This window comes from Triturus cristatus, chromosome 6 (assembly GCF_964204655.1).
Source record: "Triturus cristatus chromosome 6, aTriCri1.1, whole genome shotgun sequence".
NCBI classification, from domain to species: domain Eukaryota; kingdom Metazoa; phylum Chordata; class Amphibia; order Caudata; family Salamandridae; genus Triturus; species Triturus cristatus.
Genome location: NC_140589.1, coordinates 902,568,626 through 902,581,562, shown reverse-complemented (window position 1 = coordinate 902,581,562; position 12,937 = coordinate 902,568,626).

Sequence of the window (12,937 nt, the reverse complement as noted above, 5' to 3'; positions counted from 1 at the left end):
GACTGATTTTGTTGGTGTTACGTGTGCTGGCTTTTTTTATATTAACTCGTTCAGTTGTTATTCAAAAAGTCAGATATCTTATACCCCTCTTTTCTTTTATTTTCAGTTATTCTTAATTTTTTTACAGGCGTGGCATGCTGAGGAGATTTCTTCTCCTGGGTAACATCCAGAAGTATCACTGAATCAGAGGTAGAATCCCACTTGAGGGAGTCTTGTCTTGATCTCTTCTTTTGGTGCATTTTTCCCTGACCCTGCGCTGCTCGGGTTTTTTACCCGAGCACATTGTAGCCCCACGCTCCTTGGATCTCTTCATTGGTGCTCTTTGTGTTCTTGACACACTTGGAGCTGTTGACTCCTTTTTCTTCCTTTCGTACATAAGCTTTTCCTCCTGCCGCTTATTCACCACCCACTGCTGACGTCTGGACTGGACCATAGGAGGGAGGAGTTAGGCAGGGGGACCCCCCAGGTTGAACTTGTGAGGAACTTTCCTGATGTTCAGACAGCCAAGGGACCGGAGCCGAGAAACCAAAGCTCAGAGGTACACGGCAAGCAGGGTCAGGGCCTCCCGCAAACCGCATCCAGCAATGTCTGGGCCACTTCCGTGATAAGGCTTAGGACACACCATTGGCAGCAGCCAACTGTGACTTCCGCGTTCGCCCTCTGTCCACTGACTTCAAGTGCCGCTGACTTTGGGCACTTTAGCACTTGAGCCCATGAGCACTGTTGTTTCCTCTTTCTTGCCCTTTTCTTGCCTTTGATTAGCTGTGAGAGGGGAGGCTGATGCAGGACTCTGTGGCCTGTATAGAGAGTTGCTTGACTGAGGAGGCAGAAAACTCAACAGCCGGGCCTGTGGCTTAGAATTCGGGGGGGAGAACTGTACAACCAGAGCACAACATAGGTGCCAGCCAGAAGACTAGAACTGGCTTCAACTGACAACAGCCAACAGCAGGCAGGCTGTCGACCAGTGGGGCCACGTGGATCAGAGATTTGAAAGTCTGCCTGCTGGCAAAGAAGGTGTATCCCACCCGCACTTTCTGTCAGAATGTCGCGCAACACCACACGGTCACCAACCTTGTCTTCCCCTGCTCCTGGTGTCGCTCATTTCTTCACTTCCAGCACCTATCCTGTGCGCCTATTGCTGCTCCACTTGCTCGCTTACTCCTCAGTTCTCCGTGGCCACTGTGGTAAGCCTCCATAATTGACCTCCGACCTCAGACCACCAGCCACCGATAATTCGCGAGTTCAAGATTCCGGGTCTGCTCTCTGCACTCCACACTCTGCACTCTGCTCTCCGCCCTCCACACGCTACACAAAGAACAGGACAAAAAACAATATCAGAAGGAGCAAATGAACATAGCAAATTCCCAGTCCAAATTAGTCTGATGAGTCCATTCCCCCCCTGTGAGTTTAAAATGGCAGATTCCATCTGAAACGTTTGGCACCTGAGTGTCTACCATTTGTTGAATGTCAGGGGTTTCTTATAAATCCAATCATGCGCGATATATATCTGTGCAACAACAATTGCAATTGATGCTATCGCAGACAAATACCTACTGATGTCAAGTTTTATTCTAAGCATTATATTAGCTATAGTTAGCTTCATGTCCTGGTCAAAATGTAAAGACATATTGAATAATATCAGAACAGAAGGTAAACAACTCAGGGCAATTTGAAAACATATAAACAATGTCAGCCTCCAATGGTCCACATCTTGGGGAGCTTTGAAAGATATTATTGGTGTTGCTAGCACCCGACCCTACGATTTCTTCCAGCGTATAGTACAACATACACATAGTTTTATACTGTGCAAGCTTAAGACTGACAGATGACAAGAGGGTGGAAGTTAGCTGATGGTGTTCTTCTCTGCCTTCTGGTCGAATTTCCTGCCCAACACTATTGCTTTGATGATTCACATCAGATTAAATTAACACAAAGGGATTCCTTTAAGGCTACTTTTTGGATTAGGATCATCCCACTTGTGGGACAACCCCGCGCCGCACGGCCACCAGCTGCTGCGTGTGCCCCTTAGCCTGATCCCTGCCGCGCTGCCTGCCTCGCCGCCGGCTGACTCCGTTATCGTTTGTTTTGATTTTGTTTTGTCCGACATTTGTGCTTGTCATACTGTTTTTGTATTTACTGCATTCGTGCCCGTGTTAGCGTCTTTATTCCCTTAGTGCCTGTTTATTTTATTTTTTTCTGCTTTATCAGCTTGTGTCCTTCCTGTTTGGCCGCCTACCTCGCCGCCCTCCGTCTTCCCTCCCCGCTCCCCGCTTCCCGCCACCACCGCAGACCCCGCCCCTTTTTCCTTCTGTTCCCTCCCCGCTCCCGCCTCCCAGCTGCTCCGCCCACCCGCGCACTTGGCCTTTAAATGGCGACCGTGCGACACAGGTAAGTGTGACCCACTTGTGGGACACCCCCGCGCCGCACGGCCACCAGCTGCTGCGTGTGCCCCTTAGCCTGATCCCTGCCGCGCTGCCTGCCTCGCCGCCGGCTGACTCCGTTATCGTTTGTTTTGATTTTGTTTTGTCCGACATTTGTGCTTGTCATACTGTTTTTGTATTTACTGCATTCGTGCCCGTGTTAGCGTCTTTATTCCCTTAGTGCCTGTTTATTTTATTTTTTTCTGCTTTATCAGCTTGTGTCCTTCCTGTTTGGCCGCCTACCTCGCCGCCCTCCGTCTTCCCTCCCCGCTCCCCGCTTCCCGCCACCACCGCAGACCCCGCCCCTTTTTTCCTTCTGTTCCCTCCCCGCTCCCGCCTCCCAGCTGCTCCGCCCACCCGCGCACTTGGCCTTTAAATGGCGACCGTGCGACACAGGTAAGTGTGACCCACTTGTGGGACACCCCCGCGCCGCACGGCCACCAGCTGCTGCGTGTGCCCCTTAGCCTGATCCCTGCCGCGCTGCCTGCCTCGCCGCCGGCTGACTCCGTTATCGTTTGTTTTGATTTTGTTTTGTCCGACATTTGTGCTTGTCATACTGTTTTTGTATTTACTGCATTCGTGCCCGTGTTAGCGTCTTTATTCCCTTAGTGCCTGTTTATTTTATTTTTTTCTGCTTTATCAGCTTGTGTCCTTCCTGTTTGGCCGCCTACCTCGCCGCCCTCCGTCTTCCCTCCCCGCTCCCCGCTTCCCGCCACCACCGCAGACCCCGCCCCTTTTTTCCTTCTGTTCCCTCCCCGCTCCCGCCTCCCAGCTGCTCCGCCCACCCGCGCACTTCGCCTTTAAATGGCGACCGTGCGAACGCGCAGCGGTCATGCGCAGCGGGCGCGCCGATTGCGCGCCAAAGGCGCGCCAAAGGTAAGCCCGTCCGCGACCGGATCGCGACCAGCGCCAGGACCCCTGGCCCACGAAGACCCCGACCGACTCGCAGGACGTACTCAGCCGCCACCCTCAACGCACTCAACACCGGTCGACGCCCAGAGTGCCACCAAGCCACACCACGTCGCACCCACGGACCCTTCAGCTGCCACGCCTGCAAGTTCTCCTGCATCCGGACCTGCCTCACACCAACACCCGCCAAGTCAAACACCAGCAGCACCCACCTCAAGTGCATCCTGCTCAACACCCGCTCCGTCCACAGACACGCCATCGAACTCTGGAACCTCCTCGACACCACAGCCCCTGACGTTGCCTTCCTCACGGAGACCTGGATGAACGCCTCTTCAGCTCCAGACATCGCCATCGCTATCCCAGAGGGCTACAAGATCGTCCGGAGGGACCGAAACGCCAACCAGATGGGAGGAGGCATCGCCATCGTCCACAGGAGCACCATCCGTCTCACGACCAGCACCGACAACACCCTGACCAGCGCCGAACACCTGCATTTCCAGATCCACACCAACCCGAACACCACCCTCAGAGGCACCCTGATCTACCGACCCCCTGGACCACGCACACAATTCAGCGAGGACATCGCCGACTTCGTCAGCCCGCATGCCCTCCCCTCCGCTGACTACATCCTCCTGGGAGACCTCAACTTCCACCTGGAGAACAACAACGACCGCAACACCAACACCCTGCTCGACAACCTCGCCAACCTGGGACTCAAGCAACTGGTGTCCACCCCCACCCACCTCGCCGGACACACACTCGACGCAGTCTTCTCTTCCAGCACAGACATCGACTTCAGCCACGCCACTGAGCTTCAATGGACGGACCACAGCTGCGTCCACTTCACCTTCAAGAGAACGACGACCCACCACCACCAGCAACAGGCCGCCCGCAGAAGCTGGAACAAGATCACAGCTGACCAGCTTGCCACCTCCCTGAGCCAGCACCCTCCTGCCAACTCAGCGAACCCCAGCCAGGCCGCCGACAACCTCACGAAGTGGATCAGCAACTGCGCGGACAAACTCGCCCCACTGAGGACCCCGCCTAGCAGACCCGGCAGCAAGAAGGCCCCATGGTTCACCGACGAACTCAAGAGCTCCAAGAAGAACTGCAGAGCCCTCGAGAAAGTCTGGAGAAGGGAACCGACACCGGACAACAGGACCTCCTTCAAACTTGCCACCCGGAAACACCACCAGCTGATCCGCGCCGCCAAGAAAACAGCATTCAAGGACCGGTTGGACAACAACGCACACAACTGCAAGGAACTCTTCAACATCGTGAAAGAGCTTTCCAACCCCAGCGCAGGAAACAACGACATCACCCCATCGCAAGACCTCTGCAACTCCCTCGCTTCATACTTCCACAACAAGATCGCGGACATACACAGCAGCTTCAACAACCAACCAACGCACACCATGACCGAACAACCGCCCCCCACCACCACCCTCCACGCCTGGACCCCGATCAGCACCGAAGACACCATCCGCACGATGAACTCCATCCACTCTGGATCACCGACCGACCCCTGCCCTCACCACGTCTTCAACAAGGCCGACGCTGTCATCGCACCCCACCTGCGAGACATCATCAACACATCCTTCGACACCGCCACCTTCCCTGAGAGCTGGAAGCACGCCGAACTCAGCGCTCTACTCAAGAAACCCACAGCGGACCCCACCGAACTCAAGAACTACCGCCCCATCTCGCTCCTCCCGTTTCCAGCCAAAGTCATCGAGAAGACCGTCAACAAGCAGATGGCCGCCTTCCTTGAGACGAACGGATCCCTCGACCCCTCACAGTCCGGCTTCCGAGCCAACCACAGCACCGAGACCGCCCTCATCGCCGCCACAGATGACATCCGAGCCCTGATGGACAAGGGAGAAACAGCGGCCCTCATCCTCCTAGACCTCTCCGCGGCATTCGACACGGTCTGCCACCGCACCCTAGTACGGCGCCTCAGCAACATCGGCATCCAGGACAAGGCGCTGGAATGGATCATCTCCTTCCTCGACGGAAGAACACAGAGAGTCCGCCTTCCACCGTACAAGTCAGAGGCCTCCGAAGTCATCTGCGGCGTCCCCCAAGGATCATCTCTGAGCCCCACCCTCTTCAACGTCTACATGAGCCCCCTCGCGGCCATCGTACGCAAACACAACCTCAGCATAATCTCCTACGCCGACGACACCCAGCTGATCCTCTCCCTGACCAACGACCCCGCCGCCGCCAGAGCCAACCTGCACGAAGGGATGAAAGAGGTAGCCGAGTGGATGACAACCAGCCGCCTGAAACTGAACTCGGACAAGACGGAGGTCCTCATCCTGGGCTCCTCACCCTCCGCCTGGGACGACTCCTGGTGGCCTCCTGCCCTGGGCACCGCACCCAAACCGACAGACCATGCACGAAACCTGGGCTTCATCCTGGACTCCTCCCTCTCCATGACCAGGCAAGTCAACAACGTCTCCTCGGCGTGCTTCAACATCCTACGCATGCTACGGAAGATCTTCTGGTGGATCCCCACCGAGACCAGGAAGACCGTCACCCAGGCCCTCGTCACCAGCCGACTGGACTACGGCAACGCCCTCTACGCCGGTACCACCGCCAAGCTCCAGAAGAGACTCCAGCGGATCCAGAACGCCTCAGCCAGACTCATCCTCGACATCCCACGAACCAGCCACATCTCCGGACATCTGAGAGACCTTCACTGGCTCCCCGTCAACAAAAGAATCACCTTCCGCCTCCTCACCCACGCACACAAGGCCCTACACGACCAAGGCCCGAGCTACCTCAACAGCCGAGTCAACTTCTACGCTCCTAAACGCCACCTCCGATCAGCCAACGACGCCCTCGCCGCCGTCCCCCGCATCCGAAGAGCGACTACAGGAGGAAGGTCCTTCTCCCACCTGGCCGCCAAGACCTGGAACTCCCTCCCGACCGACCTGCGCCTGACCCAAGACCACCTCTCCTTCAGGAAGAAGCTGAAGACCTGGCTGTTCGAGCAGTAGCGGCACCCCCCCCCCCCCCCATCCCCCCAGCGCCTTGAGACCCTACGGGTATGTAGCGCGCTTTATAAGTGTCACTGATTGATTGATTGATTGATTGATTGATAAAATTCTTCATCTGAAATTTAAAAGACTGCTTAAGGAGGAGAATAGCACAGTGCATGCAAATGACATTAAACACGTGCTTTGACAACGATCTCAATTAAATTGATATTTTTTCTAGAATAATTAGATACATATTGACATTAAGGCAACAACATTGTCAGAAATTTGAGTATTACAAGAAATAGTGAAAATGTTCGCCTGTATGGTAAACGAGCAGAGCAGGAGCCCCCCATCAGCGTGATTACTCAACATGATGCAAAGATATGTGATGTTTTAAAACATCTCAGGAAAAATGATTCTCTGGAGATTTATCATTTAAAATTAAAAACAAGCTATTTCTCCGGGCATACTATTACTGGAAAGAGATGAACCCACTCATGTTCGACAAACCTTAATTCAGCCATCAGTCAGCAATGGGAAACAACCTTTACAACGCAACTTCTACAACGCAATGCTATTACAACGCATTTTTTACAACGCAAAAGCTTTTACAACGCATGCATTTACAACGCATGCTTTTATATCGTAAGTACTTTTACAACGCATATACCATTACAACGCATTTTTTTTTTTTTTATTATTTAGAAAAATGATGTTAGAAAAATAATTAATTAATTTTGTATTATTTATATTAAATACTATCTTTTAAAAATATGAAAGAGTAATGATTGAGTATTAATTATTTAATAATTAAGGAAAATTTAAATAAAAGAGTAGTATATTAAAAGATTAATACTTCAGTATTTAAAAAATATAAAAGAGTATTTTTTTTTTAATTAAATAAATAAAAAAAGTTTAAAAAATGAGTAGAGTTATGAGAGATTAATACTTGAGTATTTTTATCTGTCTTTTAATAATTGAGTATTTATAAAATATAAAAGAGTATTTTTTTTTTATTAAAAAAATAACTAAAATATAAAAAATGAGTAGGAATATGAGAGATTAATACTTGAGTGTTTTTATCTGTCTTATTAATAATGTAATTAAAAATATATAATAAATAAAAAAAGAAAGAGTACTTATGGAGTATTTAAATAATAATTAATTAATATTTTAATCTTTATGTTAAATAGTATATTTTAAAAATATGAAAGAGTAATTATTGTGTATGAATTATTTAATAAATATGTAAAATTAATAAATATGAGTAGTATTATAAAAGATTAAAACTTGAGTAATTTTAAAATATGAAAGAGTATTATTTAAGTTTAAAAAAAAAAAGATATATAAATAATGAGTAGGATTATGAATGATTAATACTTGAGTATTTTTAACCTTGTTATTTAAAATGTAATTTATGAAATAAAATATTAAAAAAAAGAAAGAGTACTTTTGGAGTATTTAAATATTAAATATGAATAATGTTTAAAAAAAAATTTAAAAAACAAAAAATTATATTTAAAATAATTAAAGAGTTATTATAAAAGAATTTGTCATGAAATTATACCAAAAGAAAATAGAAATAAGAAAATAGAACTTACTTTAAAAAATTTCCCACGCTTTTGCATTGAAGTCAATGTGCTAAATTGTCCTTCATTTATTTTGGCAGCTTAAGAAAAAACAACCCGCGGAACAAGAAAAGATGGAGCGAAAAGAGAAGAAAAAGCAAGTTTGAAAGGAAAAAGAAAATAGAGTAGAGGTAAGGAACACATTTAGTAAATTTACATATTTTAATTTACATTTTACATGTTTAAATAAAAAAATAAGAATAAATAACAGTAAACAAATAAGGTTTATTAAATATATCTTTATTAGAAAAAACATAGAAAAAACATTTTTGATTTATTGTTTTTTATTACATAATGTACATATTTTTGAAAACATATACATAATTTATTACTAATTTAAAACATATATTAATTGAAATAGCAAATAAAATAGTCCTTTTTTAACATTGATGCACGCGATGACGTCATGACGTGAACGTAACCGTAAGGCGCCATTTTGAAGAGCATCGGAGGAGGAAGCAGCAGGAAGCTGATCTGCGTCCAGGTAGGAAACTTTTTCACATTTATTTATAGATATAAAGTTAAAACAAGATACATATATAGTAAAAAAGGAATAAGGAGAGGTTGCGGAATAACTAATTGATGTTTAAAATGTAAAAAAGCATGTCCACGTTTATGTCATTAATGTATGCCTATGTCGGGTCGCGAAAATGTTTTTATTTATAAAAAAATGTAAGTAACTGTAACAGTAAATAAAGTTACAATTAAAAATGTTTATTTAAAAACTTAGGAACGATTAACAATGAATTATATCTTCATTTTTTATTAAAAAAAGTTTGCGTATTCATAATTTCTGTAAAAAAAGTTTGTTATTAATTTGGTGTTTATGCAGCAATGTGCATTTCGGAACATTGATTGATTTTTGAAAATTTGAATAGGTAGAGTTTTTTGGATTGTTATGGGTGGTAGTTAGTTTGGAAGTTTTCAAATATTTATTTACTTGCGATTGATCTTTGGAAAGTTGGACAAATATTATGGAAGAGTTGCTTTGAATACATTGGTTGTTTGGAAAAAAATGAAGATTGGGAAAAAAAAAAAAAATAGGAGACCCGACTCGTAATTTTTTAAAAATGTTTGAAAAAAAAATGTATGCCAATTGTAATTAAAGGATATTTAAATTTGAAGCAAAGCAGGAAAGTAAGTACATAACTATTTTTAGAAGGAAAGAATGTTAGCAAGATTTTCCAGGTAGTCTATAGCCACACACAACGAAAATTGTTGTAATATAGCCAATAGTCTCTCAGACATTTCCTTAGTTTTGACAGTTACTCGTGGGTTTAGACTACCTGCAAGTGTTTGGGCAAGTCTCATTTCTTGAAAACTTTGCTCCTTCTTCAAAGTTTCCAAGAAAGAGTAGAAATTTGGATGAGGTTTGCCAATTGTATGGTTGAAGGAGTTATGCCATCCCTCAATGGCATTATTTGTTTTTGCTTCTCCCTCTAAACAGCTCGTGTAACAGTTCCACCACTCCACATGGAATCGTGGCTTCCTCCTGCGACCCGATCTGCTTAGGTGCCCAATCCATGTGTCCTCGAAATAATTTAGAATGGGTGCCAATTTCTCTTCATTACTTGTATAAAAAACAGATTCTGTAATAGCAGTGTAGTACTCGTCCACACTATCGGGAGGAACAAAACAAAGTGCTGTTAATTTTTTTAGTTCAAACTGCAATTTGCTATCACGAGAATATTCTGCAACTAGGGATGTTTTTTGTAGTTTACGCCAAAAAGCCTGGGAAAAATGGAAAAAACATCCCTGAATTTGGATATCCGTGTACGTTTTATTGATCACATTGATCATGCTCAATTCAAAATCAATAATTATTTTCCTAGGACTTTGAGAAGTTTTACTTTTAATAACTGATAAAAGTTCAAAGTATGTTGCAGAAGTCTTATCAGGTAGCAAACTATATACTAAGGGGATTACATTATTGTTAATTTTTGCATGTATAGTGTAAATTTGAGTGAAAGGATGGGGTGTACTTTTAAACGTCCCATCCATCATCCAAATTTCACTATTTTCTAACTTTGCTAGGTTACGTGGGGTACTAAAAATAAGAATTCGTTTCTGAGGGTTTTGGTTATCATGCAGAAGGAAAGGTTCATCAGAAAAAGAAATAGAAAGATCATGTGGAATTCTAATATGTAAATGTATGTGTCTTGTAAAGCGCACTGCTGCCCTGAGGCGTCCTAGCGCTGTAGACCGCTGGGGAACCCGTCCTGGCTATCCCTGTGAGATGGTCCCTCCAGGGTATCTCCAAGGTGAAACCAGGCATCCCCGGCGAATGTGGGGGGCCGTTGTGGAGATGAGGCAAGCTAATGCCCAGAGTTGCCGAGTGTGTTCCTGGTTAGAGTAGGTACCGAGGCGAGAATTATTGAGTCCGTTTTGACCCTGGTCCACGACCCTGCCGCGTCGGGAATTGAACCCTGGTCCCTGGCTGATTCTCTGCTTACGGATCTGCCGCCTCTAACCAGTGAGCCACACCTCTCCAGAGAAAGTATGTGGTGTAGATAATTGGATGTTACTTGCCTGCTTTTGTCTTTGAATAATTCTTCTCAAATTAGGAATTATAGGCATGTTACTAGCAACATGACTGGGGACATGCTGTGCAACCTCTCTTAAAATGGATCCTGTAGAATCATTGGAGGTGCTTGCAATAGCTTTCATTTCATTAACAGTTTCTCTTATTTCTACCTCCATTGCAGAGGCAGAGTGGTTATGTTCTGTTGTTTTTACAACTAAATTATCAAGTGTAACCGCTCTGCCACTGCAATGGGTAGTGTAGTATTGCACACACCTCCAATGATTTCTTGGAAAACTTATTCTTTCCTTACTATATATGTATCCTGCATGGTTTAATAAATTTTTCCCTTTCTTCGACTTTATGTATTTTGCTGCCTCAAGAGTAGACATTATCTGTGAAGAAAAGAAAAGAAAAACAAATTAGGATGTAAAAGTAAATACACTAGCTCTAATGTTACCCCTACACCATCCAACACTTTCCCTACTGCAGTACCTTCCTGGAGTTAGAATAGTAATTGTTACCCCTGCACCATCCAACACTTTCCCTACTGCTGCACCTTCCTGGAGTTAGAATAGTAAATTATACCCCTACACCATCCAACACTTTCCCTACTGCTGCACCTTCCTGGAGTTAGAATAGTAAATATTACCCCTACACCATCCGACACTTTCCCTACTGCTGCACCTTCGAGGAGTTAGAATACTAAATTATACCCATACACCATCCAACAGTTTCCCTACTGCTGCACCTTCCTGGAGTTAGAATTGTAAATATTACACCTACACCATCCAACACTTTCCCTACTGCTGCACCTTCCTGGAGTTAGAATAGTAAATTATACCCCTACACCATCCAACACTTTCCCTACTGCTGCACTTTCCTGGAGTTAGAATAGTAAATATTACCCCTACACCATCCAACACTTTCCCTACTGCTGCACCTTCCTGGAGTTAGAATAGTAAATATTACCCCTACACCATCCAACACTTTCCCTACTGCTGCACCTTCCTGGAGTTAGAATAGTAAATTGTAACCCTACACCATCCAACACTTTCCCTACTGCTGCACCTTCCTGGAGTTAGAATAGTAAATATTACACCTACACCATCCAACACTTTCCCTACTGCTGCACCTTCCTGGAGTTAGAATAGTAAATTGTACCCCTACACCATCCAACACTTTTCCTACTGTTGCACCTTCCTGGAGTTAGAATAGTAAATTATACCCCTACACCATCCAACACTTTCCCTACTGCTGCACCTTCCTGGAGTTAGAATAGTAAATATTACCCCTACACCATCCAACACTTTCCTACTGTTGCACCTTCCTGGAGTTAGAATAGTAAATTATACCCCTACACCATCCAACACTTTCCCTACTGCTGCACCTTCCTGGAGTTAGAATAGTAAATTATACCCCTACACCATCCAACACTTTCCCTACTGCTGCACCTTCCTTGAGTTATAATAGTAATAGGTATTCAAACTACAACCCATATTTAAAGCATTTTGGGATCTTAATTAAAATAATAAATAAAAGGTTTGACTAATAAATTGTTGGATTTATAACAGTGTTGATTTGAAATACCTTTTGTTTTTGGCTTTTTGTCCTTGGTGAGGCTTCTGTTGTGGATTAGGCCTGTTGGCTGGAGTTAAGAGTTATGTGTTTAATAGATTTTTTCAACAAAGTTGCAAACAAATGTCTGAGAAAATGAACATAAATGAAAAAAAAAAACACTTTGACAACGTTGGTGACAAAGGCAAATATAGAAAAAATGTAAGAAATGATGACATTGCATTTAAGTCTAACTACATAACACTTTCTCTACTGCTGCACCATCCTGGAGTTAGAATAGTAAATATTACCCCTACACCATCCAACACTTTCGCTACTGCAGCACCTTCCTGGAGTTAGAATAGTAAATATTACCCCTACACCATCCAACACTTTCCCTACTGCTGCACCTTCCAGGAGTTAGAATAGTAAATTATACCCCTACACCATCCAACACTTTCCCTACTGCTGCACCTTCCAGGAGTTAGAATAGTAAATTTTACCCCTACACCATCCAACACTTTCCCTACTGCTGCACCTTCCTGGAGTTAGAATAGTAAATTATACCCCTACACCATCCAACACTTTCCCTACTGCTGCACCTTCCTGGAGTTAGAATAGTAAATTATACCCCTACACCATCCAAGACTTTCCCTACTGCTGCACCTTCCTGGAGTTAGAATAGTAATAGGTATTCCAACTACAACCCATATTTAATGCATTGTGGGATCTTACTTAAAATAATAAATAAAATGTTTGACTCATATATGGTTGGATTTATAACAGTGTTTATTTAAAATACCTTTTGTTTTTGGCTTTTTTTCCTTGGTGAGGCTTCTGCTGTGCTTTTGGCCTGCTGGCTGGAGTTTTGAATTATGTGTTTAACAGATTTTTTCAACAAAGATGCAAACAAATGTC